General features: G+C 45.1%; 1 pseudogene; it reads right to left on the reverse strand.

The window, feature by feature from the left end:
* Positions 1 to 1816: 1816 nt before the first annotated feature.
* LOC136387093 (leukocyte immunoglobulin-like receptor subfamily A member 6) lies at positions 1817 to 27324 on the reverse strand (annotated as a pseudogene).
* Positions 27325 to 27622: the final 298 nt, after the last annotated feature.

The raw sequence follows: 27622 nt of genomic DNA on the forward strand, positions 1-27622 counted from the left end.
CCTGGATAGAGAATTAGATAAAGAAGAAGTGGTACATATATACAACAGGATATTACCTAGCCATAAGAAATGATGACATATTGCCATTTACAACATGGATGGACCTTGAGAACATCATACTGAGTGAAATAAGTACATTTTTAAAAAGCTAAGAATTATATGATTTCACACAAAGGTGGGATATAAAACTGAGACTCATGTCTAGAGATAAAAATGAAGTGGTTACTGGGGAAGGAAGGGGGAAAGTGAATAAAGATGGACAAATATATGGTGACAGAAAATTATTTGACTTTTGGTGATGGGTATACAACATAATCAAAAGTTTAAATGCTATAGAATTGTTTACTCATACCTATGTACTCTTATTTATCAATGTCACCTTGTGAAATTTAATTTTCTAAATAAATTTTTTAAAAAGAAAGAAAAAATCATCAAAGAGAGAGAATCTTAGGAAGCTAATAGATCATGAAATAAATATGCCCAAACCAACATCTTTCTCATGTGTACTTACTATTATTTAGAAAATAGAAGGGAATCAAATAGTTTGCTTACAAATTAGGTATGTAATTTGTTTTTCAAAATTTTTTAATTGAATTTATTGAGGTGACATTTGTTAAGAAAGCCATACTGTTTCAAGTGTACAGTTTCTAAAGGTTATAAATTTACTGAATTATAAAAATACCTATCAAAATGTTTCTGATGTTTATTAACTTGAAAAATGTTTAAACCTTGCCCTGACCACTTGACTCAGTGGTAGAGAACATCAGCCTGGCATGTGGAGATGCCAGATTTGATTTCCGGACAGGGCACACAGGAAAAGCGCCCATCAGCTTCTCCAATCCTCCCCCTCTCACTTCTCTTTCTCTGTTCTCCTCCGTTCTTGCAGTAAGAGCTCAATTATAGCAAGTTGGCCGGATGCTGAACATGGATCCATCGCCTCTGGGTCAGGTGCTAAAAATGGCTCCAGTTGCAACCAAGCAATGGCTCCAAATGGGCAGAGCATCGCCCCCTAGTGGGCTTCACTCTGTGGATCCCGGTAGAGGTGCCTGCCAGAGTCTGTCTCTGCCTCCATTCCTCTCACTAAAAAAAAAAATTAAAAAAAAAAAAGTTTAAACCTCATTTGAATATGTGTGATAAGAAGACAATATGACGTTACTCTCAATAATAAATGTATAAATTTAATGTACTTCCAATGAAAACAGGAATAGAGTTATATTTATTTGAATCTTGACTCCATATAACGGAAGTTAAATTGTTAGTTTAGACATTGAAGTGTTGCCTACAAGTTCTCAGACAAGAGCAATAACAGAGCCGTGTGCACAGCTCAGACACGAATGCACACCGTCTGGGTGAGGCCCCGGTTCCTCGTGAGCTGTGCACGCCCCCTCCTTATTCCCAGGGGAGCACTGAGTGCCTGGAGGCCCCCAGGGGAGCACAGGGACTTTGCAGAGCGGTGCCCACAGGTGGGAACGCTTCCCTCTACAGGAGAGCGTCCTGTGGGGGCCAGAACCACAGCGGCCCAGGTTCTGAGATGAGGAGGTCAGGAGCTGAGGTGTGGGGATCTGTGTTCTCTGCTGGTCTGATCATGTCCCTGCTCATTTCACACACGCACCCCTCCACCCACCCCTCATTATCTCCACTGAGACCAGAAATTGGGGCTCAGGGTGGGGGTCCTGGGTCTTTCAAACTTCACGTGGGCTGGACCTTCTTCTGTGAAACCTCCTGCACCCCCTCATTTATTACTGTCTCCAACCTTCCTAGGGACTCAGCCATGAGGTAACTGAACATGGAAAAAACAGGGTCACTGTCCCCTCACCTGAGACCAGGAGCTCCAGGGGTTCACTCGGGTGTGACAGCAGGTAGCGGGTGGTGCTGTTTGAGCTGTAGCACCTGTAGGTCCCCCCATGGGCTGAGGTCACAGGACTCATGGAGAACTCTGCTTGGTACTGCTGAGCTCGGAGCTCTGATCTAAGATGCAGGGGGGGGATCGGCTGTCCCCTCCTTGGACAGAAGGAAAGTGTCCATCGGGCTCTGTGACTGACACAGCAGGATCACGGTCTCTCCTGAGGCCACCGTGGGGCCCGGCTGCACCGAGAGAGAGGGTCTATCAGGGAGCCGTCCTAGAGAGAGGGAGGTGGGTGAGAGGCTGCCCGCCACCTTGTTCAGACCTGAGAGTCAGCAGCCCTCTCTCTGAGGACCCTCCTCTCTGTCTGTCTCTGTTTCTCTGAGTCTCCCCTTCCCTCCCATTCCCTGTCTCTCTGTCCCCCTCCCTGGGACCCTGCACGTTCACTCTGCCCATCACCACCTGAGATCCCCCAGCAGGGCCTGTGCAGAGTCTGGGTCCCTGACTGAACCCACTGGCCCCCCACCTGCCACCAGGATGTCCATGGGGTCACTGGGGGCCGACAGCTCAGAGGAGAGGTTGTGTCCACTGTAGCATCTGTAGCGGCCTCTGTCGGAGCTGCTCACAGTGTCCAGGGAGAAGTTGGCCTGAGAGAGCCTGGGGCTGCAGGACAAGGCTCTGAGAGAAATCACGTCCTCCCTCTAAACAGAGGGAATCTGTCATAGCCGACATCAGAGTGACATGGGAGGGTCAAGCTCTGTCCAGAGACCAGGATGGGGCACTGCTGAGTCAGGAGGGAGGGCTTCTGAGATACACCTAGGGAGACCAGACATGAGTTACAGGGGCTGCTCCTCCCATAGAATGTCTTCTCCTGTCCTGGCGCAGGTCTCACTGTCTCTGTGTTTCTGCTCTCCTCACCCCACTCTCACACGGGGCTCCCCTCCCAAAAACAATGCAAGTAGCATGTCTTGTGCCTCAGTCCAAAAATAGGACACTAATGGAACTTACTCACCTGAGACCAGGAGCTCCAGGGGGTAACTGAGCAGTGAAAACACCAGGGATATGTGTTGTAACAGCCATAGCATCTGAACGTCTACCTGTGACTGGGGGTCACGGGGCCCACAGAGAACAGGGCCCGGTATCTCCCACTGAAGAAGTGTGACTGAGTCCAGGGTCCAGGAGAGCCTGTGTTCTCCTTCCTTAGTCAGAATGAACCTGTCAAATCCCTGCCCTGAGCCACACAGGAGGGTCACGTTCCCTCCTGAGGTCACCACAGGGCTGGGCAGGGCTGAGAGGCTGGGTTTGCTGTAGAATCCTAGGAGAGGAGGAGGCAGCATGTTAGATGGGCTCACCCTTCCCTCACATCCCCCAGGGCTGGGCTATGAGAGGGGAGACCCCCTGAGAGCAGACCCCTTCCTGAGGGCAGAGCCTGAGGCTGGGACCCCTGAGTGTTTCCTTACCTTGTACCACCAGCTCCTGGGGGTCACTGCGCTCTGACCAGTCAGTGGAGTTGAGGAATCTACAGTAATATCTCCCTGTGTCATGCTCTGTCATGTACTTGATGGGGAACTTGGCCTTGTTCTTGGACTTCAGTGGCTTCTGTGTGTCCCACGGTTGTGTGCTTCCCTCTTTATCCAGATGGTACTCCTCAGCCCCCAGAGTCCCCTGACACCAGAGGGTCACAGGGTTCCCCCAGGGGATCACAGAGCCAGGCTCAGCCCAGAGTGTGGGCTTGAGGAGGGTCCCTGGAAGGAGTCAGAGGTCATAAGACATTTCCCTCCCCCCGCTCCCAGCTGTCAGTCCCAGGGCCCTCCCAGAGGTCTCTCATCTGTCAGACAGGTCTGCTGTTCTCCATCCCCAGCTGCCCGTGGGGTGGCCCCTGTCCCCTATGACAAATGGGACCAGGGACTCCTGTGAACAAACTCACCTGCCTGTACTCGGGACCTCGGGCTCAAACTCAGTCCTGGAAGAGAGTTCCTGTGAGAGATTTGCTCCTGAGCCCGAGCAGAACCCCCTCCCCCAACATGATCCTCCTGAGTCCTGGGTCCTGACAGACCAGGGCCTGGCTGTGGGGCGGGGTCCATCCCTGACCAGCGCTTCCCCTTCCCCTCCCCATTCTCACCCAGGCAGAGCAGGGCTGTGAGTGTGGGGGTCATGGAGTCTCCTCTCTCTGGACCCCGCTCTGCAGATGGAGGAAACCAGGGTGCCACTAGGACAGAAAGACACTCAGTGTAAGGCCACTGGGAGGCTGTCCCTCCCTGTCACAGGGCTGTCATGTCAGCACCCCCCAGAAAGGAAAACATTCTTCCCCAGAGCCTAGCTCTTATTTCCATGAAGATGCAGGAAACAGATCCACAGTCTCCTGAGATGCCCCTTCCAGGTGAGGTGACCCAGGGCACGTCCTTCCCTGTCAGAGCCTCCCCCATGGGGCCACCGTCATCCTCAGCCTGTCCATCAGCTCCTCCCTGTGGGGTCCTCACCATGCAATGGTAGTCACCAGCCCTGGAGATGCTTCAGGAAGACGTGGGTCCCTGTGACTGTGGAGCTCAGATCAGCAGGGACAGGTTCACCGTCTCCCTGCGCAGTTCAGGTCCAGTGTCTCTGACAATGAGAACAAAGGGGAAACACAGGGAAATAGGGAAGGAAACATGTCCCTTCCATGGCCCCAGTGTGTGGGTTTCTATTACACCCTCCACGGTCTTGTCCTTTCTCTCGCAACTGCGTCCACCCCCTCCTTCTGTGGGGTTGGGGGCAAGGTTACGGCTCAGTGCTGCCTTCTCAGTGCCCATGTTCCTCAGGCAGGGCTCTCCTCCTGGTCCCATGGCTTTGTCCTGCATCTTAGGGGCACTGATTCAGGCTAGAGCTGTGATTTGTCGAGGACAACTTATCTTTATTTAAATATTTATGTGTCACCCACTACCAGGGTGAATTGAGCAGTAACGTCACAATCACATGTTTTCTTTCATTCTTTTTCTTTTTTTTTTAATGTTTATTGTATTGGTTTGAGAGAGTAAAAGAGGGAAGTAGAGGAACATGAGTGTGTTCTTGTATGTGCCGTGAGCAGGGATAGAACCAGCAACCTCTGTGCTTTGGGATGATGCTCTAACCAACTAAGATATCCGGCCAGGGCTCTTCCATTCCTTTTTTTTTTTCTTTTTTTTTTTTTAAGAGAGAACACATCTACCTTTATTAATTTACTTTTGAAGACATTTAAATCCGGGAGGGGTGCAGAATAACACGGATTCTGTGTCCAATGGCCCCAGCAGGAAAATTGCTTTGGAATTTGGCACAAACCACCCACTGTTTCCTTGAGCGCAAGTGACTTTCCCCAGATGACTCTGGTCTCATTCAGTTTGCCAGCAGGGGTCACTGTGCTGCTCTTTGTTTTGTAATCAGGAGCACATTTCTTGCCTAGAGAGGATTCAGTTTCCTCTCGAGCACAAGATCCTTCCATTTTAGGAACAGCTGGGTGCTCCCTCTAGTCCTGGAGACCCATTTATCTCCAAAAAAATGGCCCTGGCCAGGTGGTTCAGTGGGCAAAGTGTTGACCCGGCACACCAGAGGTCACAGGTTCCACCCCCAAGTCTGGTACACACAAGAAGCAATCTATGAGCACACAACTAACTGGAAAAACTAAGTGAAACAATTAGTTGATGCTTCTCTCTCTCAAATCAATGTGAAAATTTTTTTTTCAGTCCTGGTTAGGACACAGAAGAGAAGCTACTATCTGCTTCTTTCCCCTCCCTCTCCCCCTTCTCTCTCTCTTCCCCTCTCACAGCAGTGGTTCGATTGGTTTGAGCATCAGCCCCAAGCACAGATGATAGCTCAGCTGTAGCGAGACAGCCTCAGGCGCTAAAAAATATAGCTCAGTACTCAAGCATTGGTCACAGAGAAGGTTGCCGGGTGGATCCCATTTGGGGTGCAGGAGGGAGTCTGTCTCTCTATCTCCCCTCCTCTCACTTAAAAAAACGTTATTTTGTCCTTTTTTTCTCTAACTCATGGATACAGACAATAGTGTGGTAACTGCTAGGGTGTGGGGGGAGCTGGAAGAGGTTAAGGGGGGGTAAGTGGTGATGGACGAAGACTTGACTTGGTTGACTTTAGGTGCTGAACGTACAGTATAGTGTGCAGAGACATGTTGTGGAATTGGGCACCTCAAACCTGTATAATTATGTGAACCAGTGTCATCCCAATAAATTCCATTTTTAAAAAAAGTTATTCTGGGCCCTAGACATTTGGCTCAGTGATAGAGCATCAGCTTAGCATGTGGTTGTCCTGGGTTTTATTCTCAGCCAGGGCACACAAGAGAAATGACTGTCTGCTTCTCTACCTCTAGCCCTCCTTCTTCTCTCTCTCTCTCCCTCTCTTCTTCTCTCTCTTCCCCTCCCACAGCCATGGCTCAATGAGTTTGAGCATATCATCGGGAGTGCTGAGAGTGGCTTGGTGGAGCCACTGCCTCAGGCACTAAAAATAGCTCAGTACTGGAGCATCAACCCAAGACTGGGTAGCTGGGTGGATCCCGGTAGGGGTGCATGTGAGAGTCTGTCTCTCTATCTCTCCTTCTCTCACTTGGAAAAGAAGAGGGGAAAAAAGTTATTTTGTACCTGAATGTATGTGGAAACCCTAAGTGTGATTTTTCTCTCTTGAAATATCCTTTTCAGATTTTCATGTTAGCCTATCTAAATGTGATTGCTCTAGAAATATGTTTAATATAAAATTAATGTCTAATTTTCCATAATAGTTTGGAAGAAGTCACTGCATATCTTGATGGACCTGGAGTTAATTTTGTGGGATGATTTTAATTTTCAGATGTAACTTTTTTTTTTTTAAAGTGTGATTTAATTTATTTTATTTTATTTATTTATTTTTATTCATTTTAGAGAGGAGAGGGAGAGACAGAGAGAGGAGAGACAGAGAGAGAGAAGGGGGGAGGAGCTGGAAGCATCAACTCCCATATGTGCCTTGACCAGGCAAGCCCAGAGTTTCGAACCGGCGACCTCAGCATTTCCAGGTCGATGCTTTATCTACTGCGCCACCACAGGTCAGGTCGGGATGTAACTTTTGATAGTTCAATGATGATTCAGATTTTCTATTTATTCTCAAGGCCGTCTTGGAAAATAAATTTTGGGTATTAGTCCACCTTGTCTAAATTGGATCAACTTTTTCACAAGGCACACTTATATGTATTGTGAAAGAGGTCATTCTAAAATAGAACTAGAGGATAGGATATGGATAATTTCACGTATGGATTCTCAAGGAAACTAAAAGAATAAAAGAGAATAAATGCCTGGTTTACAGAAAACTGAAACAGCCCATCACTTCCACCAAGAGTATCTCCCCATCCTCAAGACAATGAAGTTGATGTTTGAACTGTAGCTACCCTCCCCTCCTTGCCCATAAATCTAGCTTGCTCCAAATCCTCAGCAAACTCACCCATCGCTCACTACACTTTGCATGTCCCATATTACGATTCCTCTGCTGTTCCCAAATAAACTTATTTTTTTGGTCATTGGAGCTTGCCTCATTTTACCTCTTGTATTTATGTTGACACGAAAGATTCCTGTGGGATCTGTAGCAATGTCTCATTTCACGACTGATATGGGTTCTTGGTGCCATATATCTATTTCGTGTTTGGTTCGGCTGAGTGTTATACATTTTAAGAATGTCTAATAATAAATATGGTGGGTTTTATGCATGCTGTGGACTGAATGCTTGTGTCCTTGCAATTCACATGCTAAAGCCCTAACCACCAGTGTGGCTGCATTTGGAGGTGGGGCCTCTAAAAATGTAGGTTAAATGAGATTATAAGGGGGTCCTGATATGATAAGCTTACTGTCACTATATGAAGAGAGACCAGATAGCTCATTCTCTGTCTCTCCATGTTCTCACATGAACAGAAGGCCGAGTTCTCTCACAGGAAGAAGGGGCTGTCTGCAAGCCCAGGGAGAAATTCCCCCCAGACACTGACCCTCCTGTCTCCTTGATCTGGGACTTCCATTCTCCAGAACTTGTAAACAAGTAAGTTTCTGTTACTTAAAACACTCCGTCCATAATATTTTGTTATAGGAGCCTGAGCAGAATAACATAAAAGTTGGTACCAAGACCCAGAAGCAGCTTTGGAATTGGTAATGGGAAGAGGCTGGAGAAGTCCTGAGGTGCATGCTAGAAAATAAAGTCTAGGTGCTGCAATTGGACTGCTTGTGGATATATGGATGTTAATGCTGATTCTGGGGTGGACTCAGAGAGAAAAGAGGAGATGTGGAGTGAAAGACTCCACCTTCTCAGAAAATGCATAATAAATGGTGAACAGCATTTTGATTGGAGTATATAGATGGTAACACCCCTTTCAGTGAGTCCTCGGACAGAGATAATAAATACAGTATTGGACAATGGAGAAAAGGCATCTTTATTATAAAGTGTTAAATAACTTGGCTCGATTGCCTTATAATGTTTTTAGAAGATAGCACTTGAGAGCAATGAAATTGCATATTTAGCTGAAGACTTTCCTAAGCAAAATGTTGATGTGCAGCCTCGGTCCTCCTGAGTGCTGATATTAACCTTCAAGAGGAGAAAGCTGAATTGAAGAAGGAACTGCGAAGCAGATGGACCCAGAACTAAATGACTTAGAAAGATTTTGGCTGTCCATATGCTAGAAATGAGAGTGGGTTTGGGAGAGAGCACCCCGGGTGGGATTGGACTGTCAGTCAGGAAAGAGATGATGGGATTGTTGGAGCAGAAACACAGCTCAGCTACTACAGACTATGATGATTCTTTTATCTGTCTGCAAACGAGAGCTATTATTATTCAAGAAGAAAGAAAGAATGACCCCCAAAGGCCATTCAGAGATGATCAGAGCTGCCACATTGACCTCAAAGTTAGAGTCACTTGCTCAGTTTCAACAGGGCTGATGGCCCTCACTCACAGCTTTGAGAGCCAAGTCCGCACAGGGAGATAAAGGTGCCATGCCACCCTGCTGAGCCATGGAGGTGACATGACCATCCAGAGGGGCTGAGCATCAAATCGAACCACAAATGCTATACACCTGAAACTTCCAAGATCAGACAAGATCGAGTGCATTCAAGGTGGTATGGCCGTAGACATACACCTGAAACTAATATAAAATAATATTGAATGTAAATGGTAATTGAAAAGTAAATTTTTTAAAAAGAAAGATATTAAACCTAAAAGACCAAAAAAAAAATCTAATGAATGTTGCTAGATGTTGAATGTGCTAGGAACCCATCACCCTTTGGATGGGTCTTTCCAATGTTCCCCTTTGGGGATAGGAATATCTCCCCGCTCCCTGCCATAGCCCTGCATTTTGGAAGCACCTAATGTGTCTGGGTCACAGGTTCACAACTGCAGAGGATTTCTGCCTTTCAGTGAGTCCTACCCCAAGTGTCACCCAGGTCTGAGGCAGACAATACTTAGCTGCAACTTTGAACTTGAGACCTGTTAGTTGATGGTAGAATGAGTGGAGATTTGGGCAGCTCTGTAGAGCTGGAATGAATGTATTTTGCATGAGAGAAGGACATGAATACGGGGGTGGCTCTCGGGGTGGAATGTTATGGGTGGAATGTTTATGTCTCCCCTTAACCCACAGTGCAGTTGTAATTGGAGATGGACCTCTGAGGCAGTAATTAAGGTTAAATGAGATCATAAGGGTGGATCCTTGATTAGCTAGGTTAGTGTCCTTATAAACTGCCCAGTCTGTGGTCATTTGTTATGACAACCTGAGGAGATTAATGCAGTTGACTTTTCTCTTTTTTATTCTTTCCATGTAAATATGTATCCTTATCCTTTTATATCCTTTCATCTACAGTCATAGGATGAATTTGTTGTTCTTTGATTGTCGTCTTCAGATGCTCACCTAGGTCGCTGAGTTTCAGGCTTTCTTCTCTTTCTAAAAATTCCATCTAGGCACTAAATTTTCCCATTTGGTCTGGGTATATAACATTTGCATTACTATTCAAATAAGTGTATGTATTGATGTATAAAATTCAAATTATCTTTTAAGTAAAAAAAAAAAAATTCTGTCTTTATTTGTGATCTTCCTTCCCTCAATCAGTTATGTAAAAGTGTATTGCTCTCTGTCTAAAAATGTAGAGTTCACATTTAACTTCACTTGCAGAACTAGGTGACTTCGAAAGTCTCACGATATCCTGCTTGCTTACAAAACACCCTCAGGGTTGGAGTCAGTAGATGATAGTCCAATGCCTTCGAGAGTCCCTGCAGGGGCCCTCTCTGGAGTGTGTGGTCTGGGTCCTCCCTGGGCTAGTACGAGGCCAAAGCAGCATACATTTTGGACTCCTCTGGGGGCTCCTCTGACGGGGAGGAAGGGGTTGCACTTGTCTTCTGTCTGAGGGTTAAGTGGTTCAGCTGGGCGTAGGTCACATCCTGGGGGTCCAAGGATGGAGCACCCTGGAAAGGGTAGAGTGAGAGACAGTTGTATTATTGGGGCAGAGAGAAGCCAGGACACTTAGAGCAGGAAGGATCCACCTGACTGCCCATCTTCCTGTCCTCTGCCTCTTATCTGCCCTTTGTGGACACCAATTCCTCTGCCAGGACAGAAGGCAGGGTGACTATCCCTCCACCTGACCCTTGCGTGGTCCACCTGGGTATACATCATTCCCTGGGTGTCTTTGTAGTCAGAGCTCTGCGGTGGGGAGACAGGACAACATGGACCTTCATCCTTGCTCCCTTTGTTTCTTTTCTGACAAGTCTCCACTCAGAAGCCAGAGAGTCAATTTTAAATCATTACTGAGGTCAGATGAACTCCTTTTTCAGCTATATTTCCATTCAAGTTTATATCACCTGGTCTAGGACAGAGCCCCAGAGGGCCTGGTGAGCAGAACGTCAAATCAGGAGGATCATTCTTGGAGCTAATGGTCACTGACTTGCCGAATATTGCCTGTGCTTGGAACTTGTCATCCCTGCCTTCTTGATTTCTATTAAGGATTTGTTGACTCACTGAATAAACAAATGAGCTAATGAGGGAGAACTAGACATCTTGATGGACCTTCATGAAGGCTTTGATTTCTCACCTCATCAAATATACATATATGTGTGTGTGTGTGTATAATATATATATAATGTATATACACACATATACTTTATACACATATCTAGGAGTATATTTATGTATATAATTATAAATATATAAAAATATATATTTTCTATAAATGCTAATACTATATACAACTGTGTATCCTTTTGTCTACTTAGCTATATAGAGACAAAGACAGAAAGAGCAACTTAGCAGTGGTTTTCAACCTTTTTATACTTGGGAACCAGTAAAAATAAGAGCATTATTTCAGGGACCGCTAGGACAGAAATCATCCTGAGCATGAGCGAATTTGACTAAGATCACTGGGTCTATAATCTTCGTACAGCATCAGGATGGTTCACTCTTCCGTGGACTGGCACGATATTTTTGGTGGACTGATCTGTGGACTGACGGTTGAAACCCACTGACACAGAGACACAGAGAGGCAGGGCACTTGTCAAAGGGCCAAGAAGAAGACAGCTAAGGGCCCCGCCCTCGGGGAATTCACTGTCCCTGGGTTGAGGACAGACCACCAACAAGAAGCAGGTTTGTGTGAAACGGTGATAAGTGTTAGGGAAACAAAGAATTGGTGACTCAGTAGGGAGAGAGAGAAAGAATTAGAAAAGGCTTCTGTATTTTTTTTGTCTTGGAAGTATTGAACACTGAGAAGAAACAACTCTTTGGAGAGAATATTTAAGAGTTGTACATGTGCTCTGGCCTGTGGTGCAGTGGCTAGAATGTTGTCCCGAAACACTGAGGTCAGCAGCTGAAGCCCAGGGTCAACAAATTGATCCTCAGGTCACCAGATCATTCCTAAGGGCACCGGCTGCATCCCAAGGCCACAGTTTGACCCAGAGGTTGCCAGTTCAAGCCCCAGTCAGGGTGTGTTTGAGAAGCAATCAATGGGAGTATAACAACATAGAACAAAGGGTTGATGTTTCTCTCTCTCTTACTATTCCTTACCCTCTATCTGACTCTCTCTCTCTCTCTCTCTCTCTCTTTCTCTCTCAAAAAAAAAGTTGTAAGTGTAAAATCAAATGTTATATGTGTGACATTAAAATGCCCACTAAACAGACAATAGAGATGTCTCACAGGTATTCAGATGCTTGAAGCTGGTGCTCAGAGAAGAGATCAGAGCTAGAAACAATCGTGGATTTATGAACAGAGAGAGGTTCTGGCTATCTCTGGGATTAAATAAATTTTGCAACAAAAATACAGAGCTGTCTCCAGGTGAGATTAATGAGATAGCTGGTGGACTTCCTGTGGGAGTAGGCACCAAATGCCAATTGTTATAGCCACAGCACATTGTTGGACAAATCTAGCGCATCTCAATCCATGGGATTGGAGGAAAGACAGAAAACGCAGTCAAAGAAAGGCAGAGGCAGAGGGGCTCGGGATTTTTGCTGTTTTAGAGCGTCAGCCGACGTGTGGAAGTCCCAGGTTCGATTCCCGGCCAGGGCACACAGGAGAATCGCCCATCTGTTTCTCCACCCCTCTCCCTCTCCTTCCTCTCTATCTCTCTCTTCCCCTGCCACAGCCAAGGCTCCATTGGAGCAAAGTTGGCCCCGGCACTGAGGATGGTTCCATGGCCTCCACCTCAGGCACTAGAATGGCTCCGGTTGCAACAGAGTATCACCTCAGATGGGCAGAGCATCACCCCTTAGTGGGCATGCCAGTGGATCCCAGCCAGACACATGTGGGAGTCTGTCTCTCTGCCTCCCAGCTTCTCACTTCAGAAAAATACAAAAAGAAAGAAAGAAAGAAAGAAAGAAAGAAAGAAAGAAAGAAAGAAAGAAAGAAATAAAGAAAGAAAGAAAGAAAGAAAGAAAGAAAGAAAGAAAGAAAGAAAGAAAGAAAGAAAGGCAGACCTGGTACTGTCATAGTACCAGGTCTGCCTGGTCTACAGGGGGATTTTGTGTGAATAAGGAAAGGCACGTTGGTCAGACAGCACCAGGAAGGTCTCAACCCTACAATCACTATCATGTGGTTCACAAACTGTACAATCGTCCATGGCAGTGTGACCATTTGGAGATACGAATAACCAAGGATCAAAGGGACCCAAGTAGGGAACCAAGATGAAGGGGGCCCTGTGTATCAGAAAAACCCACTGAGAAGCAGTGTTCCCACAGCCTGCACGTGTCCTCGTGGGGATGGGCATGCTCAGATACTGATGAGCTGGAAGTGGCGGTAGGCGGGACAAGCATCCCACGAATTTAGTTTGTGAGCACGCCTGTGGTGTGCGCCCTGGATAGGGCAGAGGTCTTACCCGACCGTCCAGCTCTTTGTCCTCTTCAGCTTGGGGATCCCTTAGGGAAGCACCTGGAGAATGAGGAGATTCCATCTCATGCCAGGATCCCTACAAGCCCCTCTCAAAATAGGTGGGGAGGCTGACGTTCATGGAGGAGCAGGGAGGGGTCTAAGACTGCGCCGACGTGGGACTTTCACGCTTCCTCACCTTTTCCATCCCTCCTCCAGCTCCCGTGTCCCACCAGGACCTCACCTTTTCCCCAATTGCACCGGTTCTGTTCATGGGCATGGGCCGTGGGGCTGGAGCCAGAGCTGAGGGAGGAGAGAAGGAGCGTCAGGCAGTGGTGAAGGAGCCACAGGTGGAGGCGGGAGGTCTAGGAACGGTTTGGGGAAGAAATCACCTTTTCCGAAGCACTCTGGTCTGAACTTCAGGGTCTGAAGCAGCTGCACAAAGTTAGACATTAGCTTGGAAACCACCCCAGAACGCGGCCTCCAGGGCCACAACAGGATCTTAGAGCAGGCGCAGCCAAGACTTTTCTGCCCCCGCGCCAGATTAGAAAGAAAACGTTTTTCACGGGCCAGACAAAATATTAAAATTTAAAAATGTTAAATAAAAAAAACTATTTATTTAAGTAAACAAAATTTTATTATGTAATTTGTTTATGAATAAATGTGAGTGAAAAAAATTTAATATACAATATTACTTTAATAAAAATATTTTAATAAAAATATAATTACATACTGTATAAATATCCAAACTGTATCGCAATCAATCAAAACAATATTTAACTAATAGAATGAGCTTGAAGGGGTTATATCACAAATAAAACAATTATTTCATTTTACAAACAGCCTGGACACGTTTTTAGTGTCCTAAACTGCAGCTATTGTCTATGCTACAATGCCACTTGATTCAGCACACTTGACCACAAAAATAACGAATTGTTTGACCTTGGGTGCGCACTGGCAAACTCCGCCTAAAAGAATGTGGGTTTCACATCGCCACTAAACATCAAACAGTTAATATCAAGTACAGAGGAGTACAAAAGTTGTAAATCTTTATAATGTAATTTTTTTTTAAAATAAATTTTTATTAATGGTAATGGGATGACATTAATAAATCAGGGTACATATATTCAAAGAAAACATGTCTAGGTTATTTTGTCATTAAATTATGTTGCATACCCCTCGCCCAAAGTCAGATTGTCCTTCGCCACCCTCTATCTAGTTCTCTGTGCCCCTCCCCCTCCCCCTAACTCTCCCCCTGTCCTCCCTCCCCCCACCCCTGGTAACCACCACACTCTTGTCCATGTCTCTTAGTCTCATTTTTATGTTCCACCAATGTATGGAATCATGTAGTTCTTGTTTTTTTCTGATTTACTTATTTCACTCCTTATAATGTTATCAAGATCCCACCATTTTGCTGTAAATGATCTGATGTCATCGTTTCTTATGGCTGAGTAGTATTCCATAGTGTATATGTGCCACATCTTCTTTATCCAGTCTTCTATTGAAGGGCTTTTTGGTTGTTTCCATGTCTTGGCCACTGTGAACAGTGCTGCAATGAACATGGGGCTACATGTGTCTTCACGTATCAATGTTTCTGAGGTTTTGGGGTATATACCCAGTAGAGGGATTGCTGGGTCATAAGGTAGTTCTATTTGCAGTTTTTTGAGGAACCACCATACTTTCCTCCATAATGGTTGTACTACTTTACAGTCCCACCAACAGTGAATGAGGGTTCCTTTTTCTCCACAGCCTCTCCAACATTTGCTATTACCCGTCTTGTTGATCATAGCTAATCTAACAGGGGTGAGGTGGTATCTCATTGTAGTTTTGATTTGCATTTCCCTAATAACTAATGAAGCTGAGCATTTTTTCATATATCTGTTGGCCATTTGTATCTCTTCCTGGGAGAAGTGTCTATTCATGTCTTCTTCCCATTTTTTTATTGGATTGTTTGTTTGTTTGTTGTTGAGTTTTATGAGTTCTTTGTAAATTTTGGAAATTAGGCCCTTATCTGAGCTGTTGTTTGAAAATATCATTTCCCATTTAGTTGGCTGTCTGTTTATTTTTATATCAGTTTCTCTTGCTGAGCAAAAACTTTTTATTCTGATGTAGTCCCATTCATTTATCTTTGCCTTCACTTCTCTTGCCATTCGAGTCAAGTTCATAAAATGTTCTTTAAAACCCAGGTCCATGAGTTTAGTACCTATGTCTTCTTCTATGTACTTTATTGTTTCAGGTCTTATATTTAGGTCTTTGATCCATTTTGAATTAATTTTAGTACACGGGGACAGGCTGTAGTCGAGTTTCATTCTTTTGCATGTGGCTTTCCAGTTTTCCCAACACCATTTGTTGAAGAGGCTTTCTTTTCTCCATTGTGTGTTGTTGGCCCCTTTATCAAAGATTATTTGACCATATATATGTGGTTTTATTTCTGGGCTTTCTATTCTGTTCCATTGGTCTGAGTGTCTATTTTTCTGCCAATACCATGCTGTTTTGATTATTGTGGCCCTATAATATAGTTTAAAGTCAGGTATTGTAATGCCCCCAGCTTCATTCTTTTTCCTTAGGATTGTTTTGGCTATTCGGGGTTTTTTATAGTTCCATATAAATCTGATGATTTTTTGTTCCATTTCTTTAAAAAATCTCATAGGGATTTTGATGGGAATTGCATTAAATTTGTATATTGCTTTGGGTAATATGGCCATTTTGATTATATTTATTCTTCCTATCCAAGAACAAGGAATATTTTTCCATCTCATTGTATCTTTTTCGATTTCCCTTAACAATGCTTTGTAATTTTCATTATATAGGTCCTTTACATTCTTTGTTATGTTTATTCCTAGGTATTTTATTTTTTTTGTTGCAATCGTGAAGGGGATTATTTTTTTGAGTTCGTTTTCTAATATTTCATTGTTGGCATAGAGAAAGGCTATGGACTTCTGTATGTTAATTTTGTATCCTGCGACCTTACTGTATTGGTTTATTGTTTCTAATAATCTTTTTGTGGAGTCCTTCGGGTTTTCGATGTATAGGATCATATCATCAGCAAAAAGTGATACCTTTACTTCTTCTTTTCCAATATGGATGCCTTTTATTTCTTTGTCTTGTCTGATTGCTCTGGCCAGAACTTCTAGCACCACGTTAAATAAGAGTGGAGAGAGTGGACAACCCTGTCTTGTTCCTGATTTAAGGTAGAAAGTCCTCAGTTTTTTGCCGTTTAAAATGATGTTGGCTGATGGTTTATCATATATGGCCTTTATCATGTTGAGATATTTTCCTTCTATACCCATTTTGCCGAGAGTCTTAAACATAAAATTGTGTTGTATTTTATCAAAAGCCTTTTCTGCATCTATTGATAAGATCATGTGGTTTTTGTTCTTTGTTTTGTTGATATGGTGTATTACGTTAACCGTTTTACGTATGTTGAACCATCCTTGAGATTCTGGGATGAATCCCACTTGATCATGATGTATTATTTTTTTAATATGTTGTTGTATTCGGTTTGCCAGTATTTTGTTTAGAATTTTAGCATCTGTATTCATTAGAGATATTGGTCTGTAGTTTTCTTTCTTTGTGCCATCCTTGCCAGGTTTTGGTATGAGGGTTATGTTGGCCTCATAAAATGTGTTTGGAAGTATTGCTTCTTCTTCAATTTTTTGGAAGACTTTGAGTAGAATAGGAACAAAGTCTTCTTTGAATGTTTGATAGAATTCATTAGTATAACCGTCTGGGCCTGGACTTTTATTTTTGGGGAGGTTTTTAATAGTTTTTTCTATTTCCTCCCTGCTGATTGGTCTGTTTAGGCTTTCTGCTTCTTCATGACTCAGTCTAGGAAGGTTGTATTGTTCTAGGAATTTATCCATTTCTTCTAGATTGTTGTATTTGGTGGCATATAATTTTTCATAGTATTCTACAATAATTCTTTGTATATCTATGATGTCTGTGGTGATCTCTCCTCTTTCATTTTGGATTTTATTTATTTGAGTCCTGTGCCTTTTTTCCTTGGTGAGTCTTGCTAAGGGTTTGTCAATTTTGTTGATCTTTTCAAAGAACCAGCTCCTTGTTTTATTGATTTTTTCTATAGTTTTTCTGTTCTCTATTTCATTTATTTCTGCTCTGATTTTTATTATCTCCTTTCTTCGGCTGGTTTTGGGTTGTCTTTGTTCTTCTTTTTCTAGTTCCTTAAGGTGTGAAGTTAAGTGGTTTATTTCGGCTCTCTCTTGTTTGTTCATATAGGCCTGAAGTGATATGAACTTTCCTCTTATTACTGCTTTTGCTGCATCCCAGAGATTCTGATATGTCGTATTTTCATTTTCATTTGTCTGTATGTATCTTTTGATCTCTGCGCTTATTTCTTCTTTGACCCATTCATTTTTTAGAAGTATGTTGTTTAGTTTCCACATTTTTGTGGGTTTTTCCCCCTCTTTTTTACAGTTGAATTCTAGTTTCAAGGCTTTATGATCAGAAAATATGCTTGGTACAATTTCAATTTTTCTAAATTTGCTGATATTGTCTTTGTGGCCCAACATATGGTCAATTCTTGAGAATGTTCCATGTACATTAGAGAAAAATGTATACTCTGTCGCTTTGGGATGAAGTGTCCTGTAGATGTCTATCATATCCAGGTGTTCTAGTATTTCGTTCAAGGCCACTATATCTTTATTGATTCTCTGTTTGGATGACCGATCTAGAGCCGTCAGCGGAGTATTGAGGTCTCCAAGTATGATTGTATTTTTGTTAGTTTTTGTTTTAAGGTCAATAAGTAGCTGTCTTATATATTTTGGTGCTCCTTGGTTTGGTGCATATATATTAAGGATTGTTATGTCTTCTTGATTCAGTGTCCCCTTAATCATTATGAAGTGACCATTTTTGTCTTTGAGTACTTTTTCTGTCTTGTAGTCAGCATTATCAGATATGAGTATTGCTACACCTGCTTTTTTTGGGGTGTTGTTTGCTTGGAGTATTGTTTTCCAGCCTTTCACTTTGAATTTGTTTTTATCCTTGTTGCTTAGATGTGTTTCTTGTAGGCAGCATATAGTTGGATTTTCTTTTTTAATCCATTCTGCTACTCTGTGTCTTTTTATTGGTAAGTTTAATCCATTTACATTTAGTGTAATTATTGACACTTGTGGGTTCCCTACTGCCATTTTATAAATTGCTTTCTGTTAGTTTTGTATCTAGTTTGATTCTTCTCTTTTGTTTTTCTATCATTTGTTTCTGTTTGTTTGTGTTCCATACTTCTTTCCTCTGTTGCTACCTTTTTTAAGTCATGTGTTTTTGTGGTGGTTTTTTCTAGGGTGGTTACCATTAAGTAATGAAAAGGGTACCTACCATATTCATTGTAGTACCCTATCTTATAAGTATTTCTGCACTTCATCGTCCTTTGCTACTGTTAATCTCCATTCTCTCCCCCCCTTTTTTTTTTCTTTGTTGTCACAGTTTAAGTTTGGTTTTATTGTGTTCTTGGTGGAGCTGTTACTTGTGGTGTTGTTTTCTTTTGTTCTTTGAATCTGGTTGGAAAACCCCCTTTAGTATTTCCTGGAGTGGGGGCTTTCTCGTGATAAATTCTCTCATCTTTTCTGTATTTGTGAATGTTTTTATATCTCCTTCATACTTGAAGGATAGCTTTGATGGGTATAGTATTCTTGGCTGAAAGTTCCTCTCTTTCAGGGCTTTAAATATTGGGGTCCACTCTCTTCTAGCTTGTAGAGTTTCTGCTGAGAAATCTGATGATAATCTAATAGGCCTTCCTTTCTATGTTGTACTCTTCTTTTCCCTGGCTGCCTTGAGAATTTTTTCTTTGTCATTGGTTTGTGTCATCTTTATTATGATGTGCCTTGGAGTGGGTTTGTTGGGGTTAAGAAAACTCGGTGTTCTGTTTGCTTCTTGAATTTGAGGCTTTACTTCTTTCCACAGGCTTGGGAAGTTCTCGTCTATTATTTGTTTGAGTATATTCTCCATTCCATTTTCTTTCTCTTCTCCCTCTGATATACCTATTATTCTTATGTTATTCTTTCTGATGGAGTCAGATAATTCCTGTAGGGCTTTCTCGTTTTTTATTATTTTTGAGTCTCTTTCTTCTTCTCTCTGTTGTGCCTCAAGTTGTTTGTCTTCTATTTCACTAATCCTATCTTCAATCTGGGTTGTTCTGCTAGCTAAGCTTGTTACCTCGTTTTTCAGCTCATGAATTGAGTTTTTCATTTCTGTTTGATTTGTTTTTATAGTTTCAATTTCCTTGGTAATATATTCTTTGTGTTCATTGAGTTGTTTTCTGATCTCCCTATATTGCCTTTCCGTGTTTTCTTGTATATCTCTGAGTATTTTTAAGATTTCTATTTTAAATTCTCTGTCATTTAGCTCCAAGGCTTCCAATATGTTGTCTTTTCTCCATAGATTTTTCCACATCTATTTGTGTTACCTCTCTTTCTTTTGTATCCATAATATTCGATTTCCTCTTTCTTATTGGCATCTGAGGGTGGTCTTGTTGATAGCACTAATTAGAATTAATAAAGAGTAAAAAGTAAAAAACAAAAAAACGAAAAAACAAAAAAAACAAAAAAAAACAAAAAAAAACACAAAAAACAAAGGGTAAAACACCCCACAAAAAAAAGCAGTAATAATTTATTATTTCCCCCTTTTTTTTTTCTTTGTTCTCCTTCCCTCCTCTCCCCTCCTCAGGGAAATATCGTGCCTATAATGGAGGGCCTGGTTTGCGGTGTAGAGTTCAAGGGGGCAAAAAATAAAAAAATAAATAAAAAAAAAAAAAAAGGAAGAAAATCTTAGACAAGCATAAGTTGATCTGCCTGCGGGTGACAGTCAACCAAGAGATATAATGAGAGGGACAAGAGGGAACCAGAAAAAAGGACAAAAAAAGGAATAATCAAGAAGAAAAAATAAAAATAATAAGTAAAAATACGTTGTATTAAGTGGAGCAAAGACCAAATACAATGGAGACCTTGGGTTGGGAGGACCCAAAATGCCACAAAAACAAACCAACCAGAAAAAAACAAAAACAAAACCGAAAAAGAAAAACAAAGCCAAAAAAAACCTTGAGTCCCAAATTAACTAATTTGTTCGTGATTGAGGATTAAATGGGAGGAAAGTAAAACGAGAAAAGAAAAAACGAATAGAAAGGAAAAAATAAGAAAAAGAGAAAAACGAAGGAAGAAATAAAAAAGGAAGAGAAAAAAACAAAATAAGGCAAAAAAAAAAACAAAAGAGGAGAGAGTGAGAATTAAGTGACCTGGAGTATAACCCCAAAGGAGGGTGAGGATGAAGAAGAGAAATAAAATGTAACACTTATGGGTAGTGTAGTTCAAGAAAAGGGAAGCATAAGATGGGCAGAGAATAGAAGGACTGAGGTGGAGGAAATAAAGGCAATAAGATAGAAGGAACAAACAACAACAACAACAACAAAAAAAAAAACAAAACAAAAAAAAAAACAAACAGTGGAACAAGCTGCAAAGTCTGTGGATTTTTCCTGATTTTGAGATGTCAACCTCTTCCTCCTTCTCCTCTCTCCCTCTTCCCGGTTGGCGACTCTGCACCCCAGGCCCTGCCCCTGCGCCACACCCAGGCAGGGACTTGCAATTGATGGGGTTCTACGGCAATGTCACACAATTGGCTTTAGTCTTGCTGGTAGTCAAGGCCTGCCGGCGTCTTCAGGGTCTACCGACGAGAGAGTTCGCCTTCGTGGATTCTCTCTCCCAGTCCCCCCTTCCCGAACCAGCAGCCTGGCGATCCAGCCACAAGGCTGCCACTGCTTCTGCCTGGGGAGTAAGAGGCTCAAAGAGCTGGGAAATCCCCACTCTATCCCCACTCAGTGCAAGGCTCTGGGAAGGGCTCTGACAGTCAGGGCCTCCAGTGTAATCAGGCGGGGGTGGGAGTCAATTGTTGTCAAGGTGATTGTTCAGCGCCTAGCATTCCGTTGGACCTCTCAACCCAGGCTTTCCACACTTTGTAGCCTGTTTTGGCCGGTAAGAAGAGGCACTAGTCTCTGCTTGCGACTAGTGTGCTATAGATCTTATTATCTGCCAAGTCCTTCTTGTTAGCGTTTATCCCTGAATATGGAGGCTCTATCAATCAGAAGTTGCCCCCGCCCCTTTAGCGAGAGGCACCAAAAAATATCACGCCTCTTGTCTTGGGTCGGTGAACTGAGAGAGATCTTATCAATTAGAACCGAGGGTGCGCAGATTTCACGGGTTAAGTTAATTTTAGTAATTGGGTCGCAGCTGTGCTCCCAAAGGTATTTCAGGCTGCCTGCGCGCGCCCCTCCCCCAACGCTTGATTGTTAGCTTGAATGGTTGGGTGAGGTGCCCCGCCCGCAGAGAGAATCTCCCAAGTAGGGAATACCGCCCTGGGGCCTCTCCAGCTCCCCGTGCGCGGGCCGCTGGGAACGTTAGCGGTGCTCGGTCTGCAATGCTCGGTCTGCAACCAGACCGGGAGCGCGCCAGCAGCTGCTCGCTGCTCGTTCTGTAACCGACCCGGGCTGGCGGCGGCGGCTTCCGAGTGCGGGATGACTTACCACAGGCGCACTTTCTCGCGGCTTGAATGAACGTCCCTGGGGTAGCTTCCTCCACACCCTCGTCTCTCAGATTCGAGTGATAACAGTCCTATTGCCTTCAGTTTTCTCCGAAGATAAATTTTCCTGTTTCTAGTTGATAAATTTGTTGTGATTTTGGGGAGATCTGTCGGACGCGCTGCTCACGGCGCCATTTCCGTGACGTCACTTTCTATAATGTAATTTAAAAAAAAAAATTCTTTCTTTTAGTGACAGAGAGAGAGTCAGAGAGAGGGAGAGATAGGGACAGACAGACAGAAAGAAAGAGAGATGAGAAACCTCAATTCTTCATTGGGAGGGGGGCTACAGCAGACCGAGTAACCCCTTGCTTGAGCCAGCAACCTTGGGCTCAAGCTGGTGAGCCTTGCTCAAACCAGATGAGCCCGCACTCAAGTTGGAGACCTCGGGGCCTCGAACTTGGGTCCTCTGCATCCCAATCCAACGCTCTATCCACTGCACCACTGCCTGGTCAGACTATAATGAAATTTTTTTTAAAAATAAAAAAGTATTGCGAATTTATTCAACCAATTATTGGAAGTTAATCCTAGATTGTCACACTCGGAGTTGTTTTCCACGTATCACTATCTTCTTAAATATCTTGATTTCCAAATCGAAGACACCTCTGCTTCTAAGTGGCTGAGATTTTAAAGTAGCGGAGAATATTAAAATTTTTTTTTTTTGTATTTTTCTGAAGCTGGAAACGGGGAGAGACAGTCAGACAGACTCCCGCATGCGCCTGACCGGGATCCACCCGGCCCGCCCACCAGGGGCCACGCTCTGACCACCAGGGGGCGATGCTCTGCCTCTCAGGGGCGTCGCTCTGCCGCGACCAGAGCCACTCTAGCACCTGGGGCAGAGGCCAAGGAGCCATCCCAAGCGCCCGGGCCATCTTTGCTCTAATGGAGCCTTGGCTGCGGGAGGGGAAGAGAGAGACAGAGAGGAAGGAGGGGGTGGGGGTTGGAGAAGCAAATGGGCGCTTCTCCTATGTGCCCTGGCCGGAAATCGAACCCGGGTCCCCCGCACGCCAGGCTGACGCTCTACCGCTGAGCCAACCGGCCAGGGCGAGAATATTAAAAATTTAATCGTGGGCCACATAAACTCATTACGCAGGCTGTATCCGGCCCGTGGGCCGTATGTTGGCCATGTCTGTCTTAGAGGCTGTCGTCCCCAGCCCAGTCCAAGTGGAATTCAACGTAAATGAAATTAGAAAGTAGCACTCAAAATTTGTATGGTTGATTTAAATATATTTTTATGAACCTGGAAGGACATTTTCAAAAGTCCAGCTTTGTTCTTGTTACGTCTCTTCATTCTCACAGAGGATGGTATTTAGAAGCCAAGATCTGGGTGGTAGGTGGACTTATTTCTAGTGGGCTGTCACTTTGTCTAGGACTTAGCTGGTGTACACAGCACAAATATTTCTACCTCTTACTATTTCTATGTCAGTTGATGTGTGTGTGCGTGTGTGTGTGTATATGTATATATAAATACATATATCAGTATAAAATATATATTTATTTAAAATATATAAAATATTTTTAAATGTTTTCCTTTTTTTTAATGAGGTTATAGTGAGATATTCAATTCCAAAAAAAAAAAAAAATCTTCATTATTTCTAAATGTTTCAAGGGTGGTGAACCCCATATATTGATATATTTTCTCAAAGCAATGAAACTCCCAACCCCTTCAACCTCCACCCATTCTTCACAACCAGACCCGCTCCCCACCACTCTTGACTGCAGAATGCCAATGACACCTTCTCATGATTCCCCCTCCTCACTGCCAGCATTGGTTCCTCAGGTGCTGGGTGCACCCTGCTCCCTCCACACAGGGCCCCTCCTGTCACAGCCGTACTTCTGTGGGAATCCCAGATCTCTGCCCCAGGAAGGTTATCAGTGGAAGCCGGGATAGAAAGAGCTTCCTAGAAACTCTGGATTGTTTAATTAGGAGAACTTTCAAAACTGAACATTACTTTACTTTAATTATTTAATTAATTATTTATTTATTTATTTTATATTTTATATTATTATTTTATTTTATTTTATTTTATGCCACATTTTGGCTGGTGCCCTAACAAACCACTTTATGTGTCTTTAGAGGAAGGGTGCCTCTCTCAGGTAGACCAGCTCTCTCCATCTTGGACTCACCTGGCTTCTTGCACTTTTTCCAGTGCTTGAAGAGGAAGAGGAGGAAGAGAAGGAGAAAGAGCAGCAGGACGAAGGTCACAGCGACTCTAGTGAGATCTTTCTGGTATGTTTGAAGACCTTGGACACAATGATGTCATGAATGAACCAATAATGTCATTTGATTGAGCACCCATTGTGCACTTTTGGGGGTTTGTAACTTAATCACCTCTCACCTTCACAGCAATGAAGCAACATGTGAATGCCACTCATGCTTTCACCCATTTCACAGATGAGGAAACTGAGGTTCAGAGAGATAAACCAGGTGCCCCGAGTCACCCAGCTTAGAAGTGGCAGGGCTGCGATGAACCTGGTACAATGGGATCCCTTGTGCTCTGTTCATGCTGCCCCACCAAACAGACACCAGCTTTGGGCTCTGAAGGCTGCTTGTCAGATTGGAAAGACCTTTCTCCCAGTCCTTGTATGCCCCAGGCCTCTTCTGTAACTAGAGCTGAATGCAGCCCCCCAAGTAGTTCCCACTCACCAACCCATCAGAGGCTTTCTGGGGTGCACCTTGTGACCTTCTCAATCTCGACGTCCAGCCAAAAAATGACCTCTGTCCTGCAGACTTGATACCCCCACATGAGGCCTCCCTGAACTTTTTGGAGTGGGTGTGTGGGAGGGGAACTGAGGACAGATCTGCCATTTCCTGAGCACTGGGTGGGCCACCCACGAGGAGGGCCTCCACTTCTGGGATATCACCTACATTCCTTAGCAAACCGGAGAGGGAGACGTGAGGAGACACGTTTCACAGACAGTGAAACTGGGACTCAGAGGGGGACGAGGCTTGTCTGAGGCCCCACTGCCCGGAAGCCGTGGAGCTGCTTGCTATTCATACCCCGTGGACCCTGGTCTCCTGGCCCTTGTTTATTTTTGTTTGATTTATGATGTTTTTCCTTCGATAAGAACAGGCTGGGCACCACAGACTTCTAAGAAAGCACTTGGGTTGTCACCTTGTCATTGCCCTGTGTGTCCCTCACACCCCAAGCACCTCACACTGCCCTCCCCTCACTTCTGCAGAGCAGGGTGGTGCCTGCTGGGTCAGAACCACGATGCCCCTTGAGATCTGAGCTTGGATTCTCCTCTGTTGTGTGGGGGACAGGCTGAGGCTTAGATGGCAGGGGACCTGTCCAAAATACCCTCTCAGAGAGTACTGAGACCCCACCCCTGACACAGGACCCCACCTGTACATCATAAACCAAAGACAAGGGGAGGAGAGTTGGGGGCTGCTGTCTCCTTGCCTCACCTTGACTTCCCCTCCCTCAGGCTGGGCCCCAGCATCTCCTTCTGCTCTGACCACAGCACCCATCATCGGCCAGCCTCAGAGCCTGTGGACCCCTGTGGTCTAACCCTTGCCTCAGCCCTGCACCTCTGCCCGCCTCCCAGCCTCCCCAGGGGACAAGACCACTCTGGAGTTTCTGAGGGGGCATCAGATCCTCTGAGACACTCAGAACCCCCCTGGGGAGGTCCGTGCTCCCGCGAAGCAAAGAGGTCCCAGGGACTCACCAGCTGTGGAGATGGGCCCTGGGGGTGAGGCGCTGGGGTCTGCAGAAGGTGCTGGGAAACAGACAAGAGAAGAGTGAGGGGTACAGTGCCCCCCGCAGGGATGCTGTATTTGCTCACACCCATCTCCTGTGTCTGCCCTGCGCCCCTGGCGAGGTCCTCCCTCCACACCCCTGGAAAATGTGGTGGCGGGTATGAGGAAGGGGCAGCGGTGACAGGGGCCTTTGGGCTCCATCCCTCTGAGGACAGGGTCTCCATCTAGATGACCCTGCCCTGGAACCCCTCAGTCCTGTCCTAGATTAAGGCTATTCTGAGCAGGACACTTAACCAAACAGGGATCAGGATTGAGGCTCCCTACCTGAGACCAGAAGCTCCAGAAGGTCACTGGGCAATGACCACACATGGGGTCTGTCCCTGTAATAGCCATAGCATCTGAACGTCCACCTGTGACTGGGGGTTCACAGGGCCCACAGGGAACAGGGCCTGGAACTGCCCATTGGGGTGTTGTACTGAGTCCAGGGTCCAGGAGGACCTGTGTTCTCCTTCCTTAGTCAGAATGAACCTGTCAAATCCCTCTCTGAGCCACACTGGAGGGTCACATTCCCTCCTGAGGTCACGACAGTGCTAGGCAGGGCTGAGAGGCTGGGTTTGCTATAGGATCCTAAGAGAGGAGGAAGCAGTGTGTTAGATGGGGCTCACCCCTCCCTCACATCCTCCAGGGCTGGGCAGTGAGGGGGGAGACCACCTGAGAGCAGACCCCCTTCCTGAGGGCAGAGCCTGAGGCTGGGACCCCTGAGTGTCCTCTCACCTGTCACCACCAGCTCCAAGGGGTCACTGTCTTCTGACCAGCCAGTGGGACTGAGATAGTGACATCAATATATTCCTACAGTATGCTCTGTCATCTGTGTGATAGAGAAGTTGAACTTATCCATGGGCTCCTATAGTTTCAGTTTCTTCCAAGGTTCTGAGATTCCCTTTTCATACAGATGGCACTCCTGGGCCTGCTTGGTCCCCTGACACCAGATGGTCACAGGGCTGCCCCACGGGATGAAGGCCTGGCTCCACCAAGATAGTGGGTTTGGGGAGGGTCCCTGGAAGGAAATCAAGGACTGGGTCACAAGACATTTCCCTCCCTCAGTCCCCAGCTCTCAGCCCGAACATCTCAGATGTCTCCTATCCATCAGCTGAGAACTACTTTTTTCCATTCACCACTTCCCAGGGATGGCTCCTTGTCCCCATTAGGAGTGGGACCTGAGACACCTGGGGACAAACTCACCTGCTTGCACTTGGGTCCACAGAACCACACTCAGTCCTGGAAGAGATTTCGTGTGAGATTTAGCCCTGAATCCTGAGCAGAACCACCTCCCCCATAGTGAGCCTCCTGACTCCTGGGGTCCTGACAGACCAGGGCCTGGCTGTGGGGCGGGGTCCCTCCCAGACCAGGGCTTCCCCTCCCCCTCCTCATTCTCACCCAGGCAGAGCAGGGCCGTGAAGATAGGGGTCATGGTGTCTCTTTCCTCTCGTCCTGGCTGTGCAGATGGAAGAAACCATGGTGCCCTCAGCAGAGACAGACACACGGGGTGTGGCCACTGGGAGGCTGGTCCTCCCTGTCACAGGGCTGTCATGTCTGCAGCCCCTCAGAAAGGGAACGTTCCTTCCCCAGGGCCTAGTTCTCATTTCCATGAAGAAGTAGGAAATAGACTCCGAGTTTCACGAGACACCTCTTCCAGGTGAGGTGACCCAAGGCACGTCCTTCCCTGTCAGAGCCTCCCCCGTGGGAGGCTCCTCAGCCCGTCCATCACCTCCTCCCTGTGGGGTCCTCACCATGGACGGTGGTCACCAGCCCTGGAGATGCTTCAGAAAGATGTGGGTCCCTGTGACTGTGGAGCTCAGATCAGCAGGGACTGGTCCACCATCTCCCTGTGCAGTTCAGGTCCAGTGTCTCTGACAATGAGCACAAAGGGGAAATACAGGGAAATAGGGAAGGAAACATGTCCCTTCTTCTGGCCTCAGTGTGTGGGTTTCCCTTCTGGGAACAAGCCGGACTCATTCCTGCCCTCAGTGCCCCTTGCTCCTTGGGCAGGGTTCTCTTCCTCATTCTCTGGTCCTGCATGTAAGCTTTAGAAGAATTTTATTTGGGATCAACGTTTAATACAGAAAAAGATAACCATTAGGTAAATATTCATCTGTCATCTACTGCCTGTGTGTCCCGGATAGTAGCATCTTATCTTTTT

The sequence above is a fragment of the Saccopteryx leptura genome, unplaced genomic scaffold, assembly GCF_036850995.1.
Source record: "Saccopteryx leptura isolate mSacLep1 unplaced genomic scaffold, mSacLep1_pri_phased_curated manual_scaffold_72, whole genome shotgun sequence".
Taxonomy (NCBI): Eukaryota; Metazoa; Chordata; class Mammalia; order Chiroptera; family Emballonuridae; genus Saccopteryx; species Saccopteryx leptura.